The sequence below is a fragment of the Globicephala melas genome, chromosome 16, assembly GCF_963455315.2.
Source record: "Globicephala melas chromosome 16, mGloMel1.2, whole genome shotgun sequence".
NCBI lineage: Eukaryota > Metazoa > Chordata > Mammalia > Artiodactyla > Delphinidae > Globicephala > Globicephala melas.
Genome location: NC_083329.1, coordinates 53,632,713 through 53,646,915, shown reverse-complemented (window position 1 = coordinate 53,646,915; position 14,203 = coordinate 53,632,713). Strand labels below are relative to the sequence as shown.

At 45.4% G+C, this 14,203-nt stretch overlaps 1 pseudogene; it reads left to right on the top strand.

Moving 5' to 3' along the window:
* Positions 1 to 12,972: 12,972 nt before the first annotated feature.
* Positions 12,973 to 13,450, top strand: LOC115856487 (RNA-binding protein 3-like; annotated as a pseudogene).
* Positions 13,451 to 14,203: the final 753 nt, after the last annotated feature.

Here is a 14,203-nt window from a genome sequence, read left to right as displayed (position 1 = left end):
AGTTAGCTGTCGAAGTTTTCCATGGGGCAGTCAGGGTCAGCCCCTCTGAGGAGGTGACAAGCGAGGACCTGAATGAAATGAGGAGGTAGAACTTTGGGGTATCAGAAGGAAATGCATTCCAGGGAGAGGAAACAAGAGTTCAAAGGCTTCAAGTTGGGACTAGGCTGGCCATGTTCAAGGGACACAGAGCAGGACCCAGGAGAGCAAGAAGGAAGGTAGACAATGATAAGGTTTCGAGAGGAAACGGGGTCCCATGCAGAGCCTTGTGGGTCATTGTAAGGATCGTGGCTTTCATTGGGTGTGACATGCAGAGGCACTGGAGGGTTCTGAGTGGAGTGACAAGATCCAACTTTCACTAGAAGCAAGTGACCGTGGAAGCATAGACGCTGGTTGGAAGCCACCATAGTGATCCAGGCAGGAGATGATGGTGGCTCTTCCCAGGGCCTCTGAGCTTAGCAGAGATATTGGACTCTCGACCCAAACACCCACACACAGTGTGCCAGGCCCGGTGCTGAGGTCCTGACACAGGCACACGGTAGGAGTCCTCTAGATGACTCCAGATCGCAATGTGCTAGTGAGTTCTGCCAAAGCCCACGGGTGTGGGCAGCCCGGAATCTGAGGCGGGTCAGCTGTGGTCCATGTCCGCTGGCAGAGTGTGTCTCGTTCATGGTTGGCTTGCTGTGGCACGGCCTAGGAAGATCCCCAGGCACAAGCTTCCCACAGGGGTCAGCTCCAAGTCGGCCGACCTAAAACAGCTAGAGCCCACAGAGATGCCTCTGCAGACCAGGGGCCAAGCAGCCACCCTGCTCAGGTCCCTGCGTCTGCCCTTCTCATCCGTGACTCCCCTTAGCCAGAGCTGACAGGGTTGGACACTTGATCTTGCCCAGGCGGCACAGTTTTCTCTCTTGGAGTGAGAGAGACCCAGCCAACTCCCAGCCCCCGCCATCATCCCAGAGCAAACCCTGCCCTTGGTTTGGTGGAAAGCCAGGCTTAGTGGAAACTCTTGCTCCCAGTGGGCAGGCTCCAAGCAGGTCAGCCACTCCTGACCCCTTCACTGTGTCCGAGGGGCTCCCTTTTCTCCGGAGCCTTCACATCAGTCCTCCTCAGAACCTGTGAAGGGGAAATGGATTTGTTCTTGAATAAGAGGTCAGACTCAAGGGAGGACTCACTGACCCCCTGGGTCATTATCATGATCATCATTAAAGCTTTAATTAATTTCACAGTGTGGACTTGTTTTTCAGAGTTGGTCACTGCCCCTGGGAATTTGTAATCTGAGACAGATAGACTTGTTTCAGACACGAGTGACAGAAAAGACATTTGCAAACCTCAGGCAGAATTCAGAACTCCACAGATGGAGAGAAACTGAACTTATGCTGAGTATATCTTAGATATGCCAACAAAACTATAAGCAACAAAAGAAAAAAATAGATAAATTGGACTTCATCAAAATTAAATTTTTTTGTGCACAAAGTAAAATTTTAAAAATAAGTAAATAAAATAAAGTGAAAGGACAACCAACAGAATGGGAGAAAATATTTGCAAGTCACATTATCTAATAAGGAATTTGTATTCAGGATATATAAAGAACTATTACAACTCGTTAATAAAAAGACAACCCTTTTTTTTTCCAAAATGGGCAAAGGATCTGAATACATATTTCTCCAAAGAAGATATACAAATGGCCATTAAGCACATGAGAAGATGCTCAATATCATTAGTCATTAGGGAAATGCAAATTAAAACCACAATGAAATACCACTTCACAGACACTAAGATGGCTTTTTTTTTTTTTTTTCTTGCGATACGCGGGCCTCTCACTGCTGTGGCCTCTCCCGTTGCGGAGCACAGGCTCCAGACGCGCAGGCTCAGCGGCCATGGCTCACGGGCCCAGCCGCTCCGTGGCATGTGGATCTTCCTGGACCAGGGCACGAACCCGCGTCCCCTGCATCGGCAGGCGGACTCTCAACCACTGCGCCACCAGGGAAGCCCAGATGGCTATTTCTTCTTTTAAAAAAATGCAAATAGCAAGTGTTGGTGAGGATATGGAGAAGTTGGTGGTGGGAACGTAAAATGGTGCAGCTGCTGTAGAAACCAGTTCCTCAAAGAGTCAAACGTAGAATTACCACGTGGACGGAGAAATTCCACTCCTAGCTATATACCCCAAAGTGTTGAAAACAGGTACTCAAACAAATACTTGTACAGACATGTTAATAGTAGCACTACTCACAAGAGGCAAAAGGTGGAAACAACCAAAATGTCCATCAACTGATGAATGAATTTTAAAAAAGTGAATATTATTCAGCCATAAAATGGAATGAAGTATGATGCATGCTATAGCATAAACCTTGAAAACACTCTGCTAAGTGAAAAAAGCCATACACAAAAGAATTCATTTTGTATGATCCCATTTTATATGAAATGTCCAGGACAGGGAATTCTACATGTAGGGAGAAAGCAGTTTAGGGGTTGCCAGGGACTGGGGAGAGAGTGGGGAGAACCGGGAATGATTGCTAAGGGGTATGGGGTTTCTTCCTGCGGTGATGAAAATGCTCTGGAATCAGATAGTGGTGATGGTTGCACAACTCTGTGAGTACACTAAAAAACACTGAACTGTACACTTTAAAAGGGTGAATTTGTGTACGTGAATTACACCTCAATTAAAAAAAAAAGACCCGGTGTAAATTTTCACGTCCTGTAGGGACCCGTTCTACAGCGCCCCCTAGGGGTGAACAGACTCTGGTGTGTTGCCTCCATCTTGGGCTGTGTTGAAAGAAGGACAGCTGGGGGCATGGAACAGGAGCCCTTTCAAAGTAGCTCTGGCACAGGGGAAGATTTGCCCGGTAAATGCAGGAATAGCTCGTGATGCCTGAGGCCAGGCAGTGCAGGACTCACAACGTGTGAAAACAGGAAGGGAAAGTTGTCTGGAACTAAAGCAGCCGCTCTCCCAGCCTCCCTCTTGTCTCTGCTCCAGGCTCCTCAGCCCCCGGGGGATGCTCTTCGTCTCTATTTATGTACGAATCCTCATGACTGCTCCTGAAGGCTCTACCCCTGAAGAGCTCAGCGCTGGCTAATATCTGACCCCGACACGGCATGCTCCAATTCTAGGAGACACAATCTGATAGGACTGAATCCAGCTTCTGGATTGATTCCCCCAGGTCAAAGATGTTCACCCACAGTCCAATTAGCTGTACCTCAGAAGAGGCTGGGGGAAATGGGCCATTTCTCTTGTATCTTAAGGATGGTCTGCACCACTACGCAGTAGGACAGACAGGGCCGAAGATCACTTTTGTTCTGTTTCTCTCTGTGTGTCGGCTTTGCTTCCTTACTGCAAGCTGGCGTTTTCCATGTGGCTGCAAGCAGCTCCTCCTTGGAGAAGGAAGGATTTGTCTGCTTCCAACCTGAAGAATCTCAGAGAAGGGACTTCCCTGGTGGCACAGTAGCTAAGAATTCCCCTGCCAGTGCAGGGGACTCGGGTTCGAGCCCTGGTCCGGGAAGATGCCACATGCTGCGGAGCAACTAAGCCCGTGAGCCACAACCACTGAGCCTGACCTTTAGAGCCCACGAGCCACAACTGCTGAGCCCGTGTGCCACAACTACTGAAGCCTGCACACCTAGAGCCCGTGCTCCGCAACAAGTGAAGCCACCACAGTGAGAAGCCCGCTCTCCGCAACGAAGAGTAGCCCCCACTCGCCGCCACTAGAGAAAGTCCGCACGCAGCAGCGAAGACCCAGAGAAGCCAAAAATAAATATATTAAAAAAAAAAAAAAAGAATCTCAGAGAAGAATTCTGTTTGGTCGAGTTTAGGTCATGGGAAGGTCCTGAGGTCAGTGGAAACCCAGAGGATGGGTAATAATCCAGCAAGGTGCTCCCTCTATAGACATGGGAATGGGGTGGGCATGGCTCCCAAGAAGAGGACGGGATCCAGAACTACAAGGTCCTCTTTAGGGTCCATAAGAGTTGGAGATTAGGAGAGGATAAGACCACTAGCCTATCTGAGCAATATGTGAGAGCATCTTGGAGGAAGGTAGGAGTTGAGGAGTATTTCCATGACGGAAGAGTTATCGTCTGGTGTCTTCAAAGCTGCAAAGTCACTAGAACGAGGCATCGGGAACCATCTCAAGAGATTCTGATAGTCAGAGGCGCATCCAGGGAAGCCCTCACCAATAAAGCACCCTAATACACGTGCCTGGTACGAACCTAGCACGTGCTCAGTACTTTCACATGCCAAGAGCACCTCCGCAAATGAGTTCCTTTCCCTGCTTTTCAGATAAGGGGAACCGTGGCTCTGAAAGGCAAAGTCACCCATCCTAGTGGAGCAGGATTCCTTGCAGGGCTTCTGACTCCAGCTCAGACTCCTCCCGTTGTCGTGTACTGCCTCACCCTTTGCAGACCTCTGAGATGGTGCGGGGGGTCAGGGCCGGGGCTGGGTGTGGAGCCTGGATGTGTGCGGCCAGATGGAAGAAGCCCAGACCTCAGGAACTACAGTCACAGAGCATGTGGCCGTCGCTAGGCACGTCGAAGCTCCTGTGGGAGCTGCAGGGGCGGAAGGCAGGCGGAGTATGTGTGTGTCTGGGAAGCCACATCCTCCAAATAAACACATCCGTGAGGGAACTGGGGCACCTCCCTGTGACTGAAGCCATTGGTTTCTGAGCAGTAAACTGTGGCTGACCGGGAGACTGGCTGATGCTTCCAGGAAAGAAACTCATCTGATGCTCCACCAGCCCCAAGATGCCAGCCTCCAGGGCCTCCCCCAGCCCCCGACTCCAGATGTTGGAGCCCATCTCTGAGCTGACAGACCTGGAAGTGGTCACTTTGTTCCAGGGAAGTCTTGAGGGAAACGCAATCACTGCCTACACGTCCCTGTAGGGCTCAGATTTCGGGCAGAAGCAGCAGATGTGTCCTGGAAACACCAGAGACGACAGAGAAAGGAAGATTCCCACCCGACGGGACGAGAGACTCTGTGAGTGAGCGGGCTCCCGTGGTTAGAGGTGTACCAGCTGAGCCTGAATGGAGGAGAGACGAGGAGGGAATTGCAGCCACGCCGGTGGATTAGGCTATGTGACTTTCTTGGGTTTTTTTTGGGGGGGGGGTTTACATCTTTATTGGAGTATAATTGCTTTACAATGGTGTGTTAGTTTCTGCTTTATAACAAAGTGAATCAGTTATACATATACATATGTTCCCATATCTCTGCCCTCTTACGTCTCCCTCCCTCCCACACTCCCTATCCAGGCTATGTGACTTTCAAAGTCCTCCCCCAGCCCTGAACTCAAGCAGTACTCCCCCTCCTCCAAGCTTTATTTCCATTCCATTCCTTTTGTTCTAGGGAATACTTCTGTGATGAACCTTGCCGTTTGCTTCCCAGCATCCTTCCCACTCTCCCAGCGTTCCAGAGCAGCTGCCATGCAGTTCTGGTGGGACTGACCCTACCCCCAGCACTGGGAAGAGGCCTTGCTTTGCCTCAGTCAATCAGCATGACCCCGTCTCTTGCCAGAGTGATGGGTTACTGGGCAGGCAGGGACTGAAGATGAAAGCAACAAGGGCAGAGCATTCCCCCAGACACAGGTTTTGGTTCAGGAGTGGGCACGGGACCTCAGTAGGACAAACTGGAGGGCAGCCCAGGACTACCATGTGATGGCTGTGGGAAGGGTCCCTCCCTGTCCCCGTGGGCATGACTGAAGCAGCACACACCCAATGTAACAGGTGCACACCATGCCCTCCCCATATCTCCTGTCCCATAGCCCATTGCCAGCTCTTGATTTCTGTTTTTTTTTTCAGCTGGAAACTTTGTCTGGCTGCTGGAGCCCCCTCTGCCTGCTCCCAGGACAGGCCAGAGTAGCTGGTCCACTCGGTAGGGTAACTCTGATTCATAGTTCCCCAAAATTCCTCAGTAGGATTGCACTCTAGTTTCCCAAAGATAATTTTCTTGATAACCTTTTATGGACTATTTCCCTTCTCTGTCTACTAGTGTTTCCTGGGATATCTTCCCAAATAAACTACTTATTCTCACATTCTCATCTCAGGATCTGGGGCCGGGGGTGGGGCTGGGAGAAGGGATCTAACTTAAGGCACCTGGATTTTTGCTGACAGCCATCCTGAGGCTACACGGGAGCCAGTGTTATGATGAGACCAAGATATGGAAGAAGGCAGGACAATGAAACGTGGGTCCTTGGGAACACTGATGAGCTGTTGAATCCACCGTGCCTGAAGTCTGCCTTCCCTCTAGACATTTCATTTTTGTGAACAACACATTCCCTTTCTAGTTTAAGCTGCCTGGAGTTGGTTTTCTATTACTTGCAACTGAAAGCATGGTGAGCGATGTGATTCACAACGTGGATAACCTCAAGCATGGCCTTGCAGATTGGGGTGATGGACAATGAACGTTTGATAATGAGGCAGGGAGAGACAACCTGCCATGGGAGACGGAGGAGATGGACGCAGTTAAACTCGCATCTCTGCCACTTAGCATTTAAGTGGATGAGGCACTTACTTCCCCTCTCTAAGGCTCAGTTTTCTTATCCATAAAATAGGAGCCTTTCAGGGTTATTGTGAGTTCTGAAAAAATAACACTTGAAAAGTAGCTAGTCTGTAGCAAATGGTCAGTGAATCATAGGTATAACTGATAATAGAAGAAGGAAAAGAAGAAGGAGAAAGAGAGAACAGAGAAGAAAGAGAATTTATTCTGTGCCCTTGAAGACACTAGTGAACAGAAGTTCAGAGTGGGGGAGGAGAACAGGGCGTTGTTCAGACTGATTGGAGAGGGTCTACCTTGGGATTCAGGGAGGTAATAATAGTAGCTGACAGCTCTTTCTCTGCACCAGGCACTGTTCTGAGCCCTTTTCACTTGTAAATACAGTTAAGTCTTCTCAAAAACTCTATGAGGCACATACTAGTATTACCATCACTCACCACTTTGCAGAGAAGGCAATTGAGGCACAGAGAGGTTGAGTAACTTTCCCAAAGTCACACAGTAAGTATGTGTCAGAGTCAGATGGGAACCCAGGCGGTCTGAATGCAGAGCCCATACTCTTAACCTCTACTGACTCTTTTCAGCCCCAAGATAAGGGAAATGCCACAAACGTCGAATGGTTTTCATTACAGGATGAGGCGTCTGGGCTCTACCCATAGGCAGTAAAGCTTTACTGACACTGGCCTGGGGAGAGTGAGAACGTTGCATAAACCCCTGGTAATTGGTTAAATAGCTATGGAGTCATCCCAGGAACCAGATTTTCATCCCATTCTTCCCATGGTAACAAAACCTCCAGTGCATTTTCCAGAAGGGAAACCAGAGAGCTGAGAAGCTGTTCTTAACCCCTCTGAAAGATAAGAGATGATGTAGGAGAAAGAATGAAAGATAAAATAAAGTAAGAAAAACTTCCGAGTGCTTGTGAGACCCTGAACTTTGCCCTCATAAGAGGTTGGGAAACATCTTTTTCCGAAGAAGGCAGACTTTCACCCATCTTAGGATGGTTTCGGGGCTGAAGGAATACCATGGGACCCTTCAAAGATGAACTCCAGCAAAGGAGATAACTGTTCTTTCAAGTTTCATGTCACATAGCCCTTCACCCCAAGACCTAAAAAACGATTGCAAAGATATTTAAAAGCTACGAAATAAATACATCACAGTTTTCAGAAATAAGAAGAAGATATAGAAGTGAACCAGAAACTTGGAGGAACCTTTAGGAAACCCAAAACAGATGATGGGCTCTGAAAGGAAGAGGGAAAGCGTGGCACAGGGTATACATGGCTGTGATAGCCATGGTACGTCCAGGGCAAGGCATCTCGACTCAGCTGGAGTTCGGGAAGGGGACTGTGGCTGGAGCTATGACGTGGGGGAGGCCTTAGGATCCTGGCTGTGAGCGAGGGCTCTGAGGGGATGGAATCACCAAGGAAGAAGTCACTCTGGGTAGAGTGAAAAGAGATCAGGGTGAAGGATATCAGAGGCTGGGCAGTTGGCTTCATCACCTCTGTCACGTCCCCCTGAAGGTTCGCTGTAAGACATTGTTTGTTAGGGAGGTGAGGGTGGACGTACCAAACAGGGACTAGAAAATGTTTGGGTTCCAGTCTGTTCATGGGGTCTCACTCTCTTTGCCCTTTCCTCCTGTCTCACCATTTGTGTCATCTTCCCAGGCTGAGCCTATCCACACATGACCTTGCTCTGAGGCCTCCAGCTCAGAATGTTGAGCCAATTCTCCTCCCTTCCCGACAGGTTCGGGCCTTCAAAGCCCTGAGGTCGGGACCGTTAAGGGCAGGGGGTTGGGACTCAGGCCCTGACTGGACGGGCACTGGGAGAGAGTTTGGGAGCAGAGGGTCTTCTCACAGGACTGGAGTCACAGCAGCCCTGACTTTACATCCCCAGGGAGATCAAATCTCTGCCTCTGAGAAAAGAAGGGGGGATACTTTTGGCCGAAACTAGTGGGTTGAACATTGACATGAGTGTTCACTCCATCCCACTAAAATGACAATAAAAAGGTCAAGATATAAACCCACAAAAATAATAGGACAAGGAGAGGGGATTATGCAACATAATTTTCCAGGGTGGAAAGCTGACGAGACAGTGTAAATGACTTAGCAGACCAGAGGGAACGGAATCACCAACGGGCAGGTAGGAAGCCAAGAAGCAAGTCGATCTACATTGCAGAACCCCTCACAGGCTTGGAAACAGAAGACATCCCTTTCCTCTGGAAGTGGGTGTGAAGGTGAAGCCAAAAAGAGGAATGATCGGTTAAAAGTCTGTTTAATTATCCAACTGATTTGAAAACTTACACCAACACAAAAACCCTCACACAAATGTTTACAGCAGCTTTATTCATAATTGCCCCAAACTGGAAGCAACTAAGATGCCCTTCTATAGGCGAATGGATAAACAAACACACAAAATTGTATATCCATACAATTGAATATTATCCAATGATAAAAAGAAATGAGCTATGAAGCTGTGAAAAGACATGGATGAATTTTTTTTTTGGCCACATTGTGCAGCTTGTGGGAGCTTAGTTCCCAGGCCAGGGATTGAACCGGGCCCTCGGCAGTGAACGCATGAAGTCCTAACCACTGTACCGTCAGGGAATTTCCACACGGGTGAATCTTAAATGCATATCGCTAGGGGGAAGAAGCCAGTCTGAAAAGGCTACATACTGTAAGATTCCAAATATATGACATTCTAAAAAAGGCAAAGCTATAGAGAAAGTAATTGCCAGGAAGCAGGGGAGGGATGAATTGGTAAACCACTGGGGATTTTTTTAAGGACTTTGAAACTGTCTTGTATGTAATGTAATGGTGCGTTTGTCAAAACCCATAGAACTTTATAGCACAGTGAAACTTAACATATGCAAAATTTTTAAAAAATCACTTAGGAGGTCATCAGACCCCAGGATGGAATGTATAATGTGACAAAACAATCTAACTCTATTGCAAATGTATAAATGAGCCTGACTGAAAGGGGCCAGGGCGGGAGGGGGGTGGGGAGAAGTTGCTGACCTAAGTAACTTTGGAAATGAAACAAGACTAAAGGCAAAAGAAACTGTACATAATCACTATATTCTAGTTGCACTCTAATGCTTTCCCACGAGTTTACAGGTTAACAGTTCTGATACTGCTATACATGTGCAGTGGAAGTGAATAATTAGGTAAATGCATGGAGACTGGTTTCTCACCGTTTGAGTGGGAGGTTACAAACAAGTAAGAAGAAGAGGCTAGGATGATCCATTTCTTAATGGATTCGAGTGGGAGGTAACAGTATGAATTTATATTTAACTTAGTATAGATACCATACAGATGGTTACAGATAGAACTATTCATAGATATGTATATATATATGGTTTAGTGTACACACATACAATTTTTGCTCTGTCAGCTGAGCAAGCCTAGAAGCTACAACATCCCAGTATCAATGAACATACCCAGCACCCAGATCTCGGTTTCTAATACCTCTCTCCAATAAAAAGAACCAGGACTCCTCGGAAAAATGGCTGGTTCTAGAACTGGGGCAGGAAATATACAAACAAGCCTGGGATGGAAAAGTAAGAAAGTGCTCGCACATACATAATGCACACGCAATGGTGAGGGCATGTCCAAGGACAAGGGCACCAACTGGAAAAGCTCCTAACAGCCAAAGTTGGAACAGTTTGAGCAACTAAATAAAGTAGTATTGATTTATAACTCAAAGTATAAAATAAATGCCCATACTGATATAAATGATGATTAAATAAACAAGCAGAGGAGACTAGGCAAATCTCCTGTACAGAAGAACTCCAAATAATTTATGTACATACTCTGCCCTCAAGGAGGTAGAACCTAACACCCCAGTCCTTAAATACGGGTTGTGCATAGTGACTTCCTTCCGAAGATGACAGTATTGGGAGCTGGTGAAAAGAGTCACTTTAGAAGGGAGAAACCTGACAATCAGTACCTCAGTCAGGTGATCAAAGTTAGTATCATCGGTGACAAGCCATGTTGGTATCATGTCCTTTTGATGTAATATGATGAGAATGGTGCTGTTGCCTCTGTGGTCTTTCTCTCAAGAACACATAACCCAAGTCTAATCACTACAGAAACATCAAAAAGATTCCAGTTGAAGGACATTCTACAAGGTACCTGAACAGTATTTCTCAAAATTGTAAAGATAATTTTAAAAAACCTGAAAAGTTTGAGAAATTGTCATACCTAAGAGGAGCCTAAGGAGACATGAAAACTAAATAGAAACTTTATTTTTTAAATCCATAGAAACAATAAATGCTAGATAATGCTAGCTAGAACCTAGAACGCCTTGAAGAATCTACTCAACTAAAATATATAGGGGGGAAAGAAAGGAGGAGGAATAAACTGGGAGATTGGGATTGACATATACACACTACTATATATAAAATGGATAACTAATAAGAACCTACTGTATAGCACAGGGAACATTACTCAATACTCTGTAATGACCTATATGAGAATAGAATATAAAAAAGTGGATATATGTATATGCATAACCGATTCACTTTGCTGTATAGCAGAAACTAACACAACATTGTAAATCAACTATACTCCAATAACAATTAATTTAAAAATAAAGTATATAGAAACACTTTCTGATAGAAGTTTTTGTTCAAGTTCATTCATTATAGGTACAGATTGAAGGTAAAAAAGCTGGATCTTTGGATGAACAAGTGATAGAAAAGTATACATTTTAGTAAAATCTCATTTTAGGGTGACAAAATAATACCATCAAGTTCTCATTAAAAGAAGATTATTAGAAATTAGTGTAAATTACATCTTGTCTAGTATCACCACTTCTGATTTTAAAATTTAAGTCTACAAATAACATGAAAAGACATTAGATATTATTCTTGTAGACTGTTAAAACACTTGGGGAAAATGAAAATTTTCCTTTGGAATAAACTCAAGGTATTATGCCCAAAAAAGTCTAAGAAGCAGTTTAACCCCAGATCCATTCCCTCCCTCACTACACAGGTGGGGGACTGTCTGTTCTGCACCTCAGTAGAAGCCTGAAGCTTCACTATCTGGAGAAGATAAAATAAGGATATCCAGACAGGAAGACAGCAGACACAGATGGGTGTAGAGTGTTAAAAATAGGGATGAAATGGAAGTTTACTTACTAGATGGTGAAACTGCCGGTCTTCTTCCCCCACTCAAATCCAAAACTACTAGTAGCCATGTTTACAAGGTCCAGCAAGGACTGGGTAGGCAGGCTCCCCAACAAAATGTTGGCCTAGGGCTTCCCTGGTGGTGCAGTGGTTGAGAGTCCGCCTGCTGATGCAGCGGACACGGGTTCGTGCCCCAGTCTGGGAGGATCCCACATGCCGCGCAGCGGCTGGGCCCGTGAGCCATGGCCGCTGAGCCTGTGCGTCCGGAGCCTGTGCTCCGCAGCAGGAGAGGCCACAACAGTGAGAGGCCCGTGTACCACAAAAAAAAAAAAAAAAAAATGTTGGCCTGATTACCCTAGAGAGAAGCCCACAGTCACCAAGCACACACCTCTACCTCCAAAACACAAACATACACAGAGTGTACAGTCAGATTTTGGTGTCTTCCTCAGAGAAGAACACAGACAAGAACCACCTGTTGTTTTGGGGAGAGCCTCTACTAAGAAATAAAAGCAACTGGGAGAAACAGAGGCTTGCGGGGAGAGGAACACTTCAGGAAAAACTATCACGAATATTTTCAGAGAGATGAGAAGAATTATTCCACACATGAAACAAAAAGAAGGAACTATTAAAAAGAAGATCCAGAGAACAAAAATGAGCTATTAGACGTTAAACATATAATAATAATAAAAGTTCAGTACCTTAAGAGTAGGAAAAGGCACATCAAAGACTGGGAGAAAATATTTGCAAAACACACATCTGATAGAGGCTTGTATCTAAAATATACAAAGAACTCGTAAAACTGAACAATAAGAAAACCAACAACAAAAAAGAAAGAAAACCAACAAATAAACCAAAAAATAGACAAAAGATCTGAACAGATACCTCCTCAAAGAAGACATACGATGGCAAATAAGCATATGAAAAGATGCTCAACATTATATGTCATTAGGAATTAACAAATTAAAATAACGAGGTACCAGGAATTATCTAAAAGCCAAAAAACTGACAACACCAAATGCTGGTGAGGATGTGGAGTAACAGGAACTCTCGTTTATTGCTGGTGGGAATGCAAAATGGTCCAGCCACTTTGGAAGACAGTCTGGAATTTCTTACAAAGCTAAGTGTAGGTTTGCCATCTAATCCAGAGATGGTACTCCTCGGTATTCACTTAAATGAGTTGAAAACTTATGTCCACACAAAAACCTACACACAAATGTTTATAGCAACCTTATTCGTAGTTGCCAAAACCTAGAATCAATCAAGATGTCCTTCAGTAGATGAATTCAAGAAGTACCAAGAGCGTCCAGTCTCTCGGCTCCTTGGCGGTAACTGTCTCTTTGGCCTTTTTACTTCTTCATTTCCAGGACTCAAATTTACTGCCATGTCCTCTGAAGAAGAGAAGCTCTTCGTGGGAGCCCACAACCTCAACACTGATGAGCAGGCTCTGGAAGACCACCGCAGCAGCTTCAGACCTATTTCTGAGGCGGTTATTGTCAAGGACTGGGAAACTCAGCGATCCCGGGGTTTAGGCTACATCATTATCGCCAATCCAGAGCATGCCTCAGACACCATGAGAGCCGTGAATGGAGAGTCTCTGGATGGTCGTCAGATCCGTGTAGACCACATGGGCAAGTCGGCCCTGGAGAACAAGAGGGGGTTCCTATGGGCATGGTCACAGTTACTCTAGAGGTCGTGGGGACCAGGGCTGTGGAAATGGCAGGTATGACAATCAACCTGGAGGATATGGATATGGAAGGTCTAGAGACTATGGCGGCAGAAGCCAGGGTGGTCATGACCGCTACTCAGGAAGAAATTACAGGGACAATTATGACAACTGAGTTGAGGCATGCACACCTAATATAGATACACAAGGAATGAAACTTCTTCTGATTCAGGACCATCCTTCCAAATGGCTGTATTTATAAAGATTTTTGGAGCTGCACTGAAACATCTGTTTTAGTACATCAACCTTTGTTTTTGAATTGAGCTCCCAAGGTACCTTGTTAAAGACCTTTCAGAAAGCTTCATGTGTTTTTTAAAATTTTTCTCCCATTTAAAGACAAATTCTGAGCCATTTGTAGAGTATGGGTATTTTTCCTTTTTTTTTTTTTTTTTTAAACCAGATTTTTAGTTCAGGCTCTCAGGATTATTGGTTCTGGCAAAAAATGTTTGGCCAGACTGATTGTTCTTAAAAATGTGTATCTAGGAACATTTTAAAAACCTGTGCACAATGTTTAATCACGGTTAGGAAGCAATTCCAACTGTTAACTACAAGAAATCAAGAACATGATTACTTAGAGGTGTTTTATACTCCCGATCTCTGTCTGATTATATAGAAATTTCTTCAAAATATTTGTGTATTTTTTTTGTTTTCTTTTTTTTTTTTGACCGAGCTGTATGGCTTGCAGGATCTCAGTTTCCCAACTAGGGATTGATCCCAGGCCACAACAGTGGAAGTCCAGAATCCTAACCACTAGGCCACCAGGGAACTCCCCTATATATATTTTTTAATACTGGAAGAAAAAAATATTCTGTTGTGTTTCATGAAGCATTTAGGACATCCTTCACCGAGTTGATTAAAAAGATGAAACCTGAAAACAAAACAAACAAAA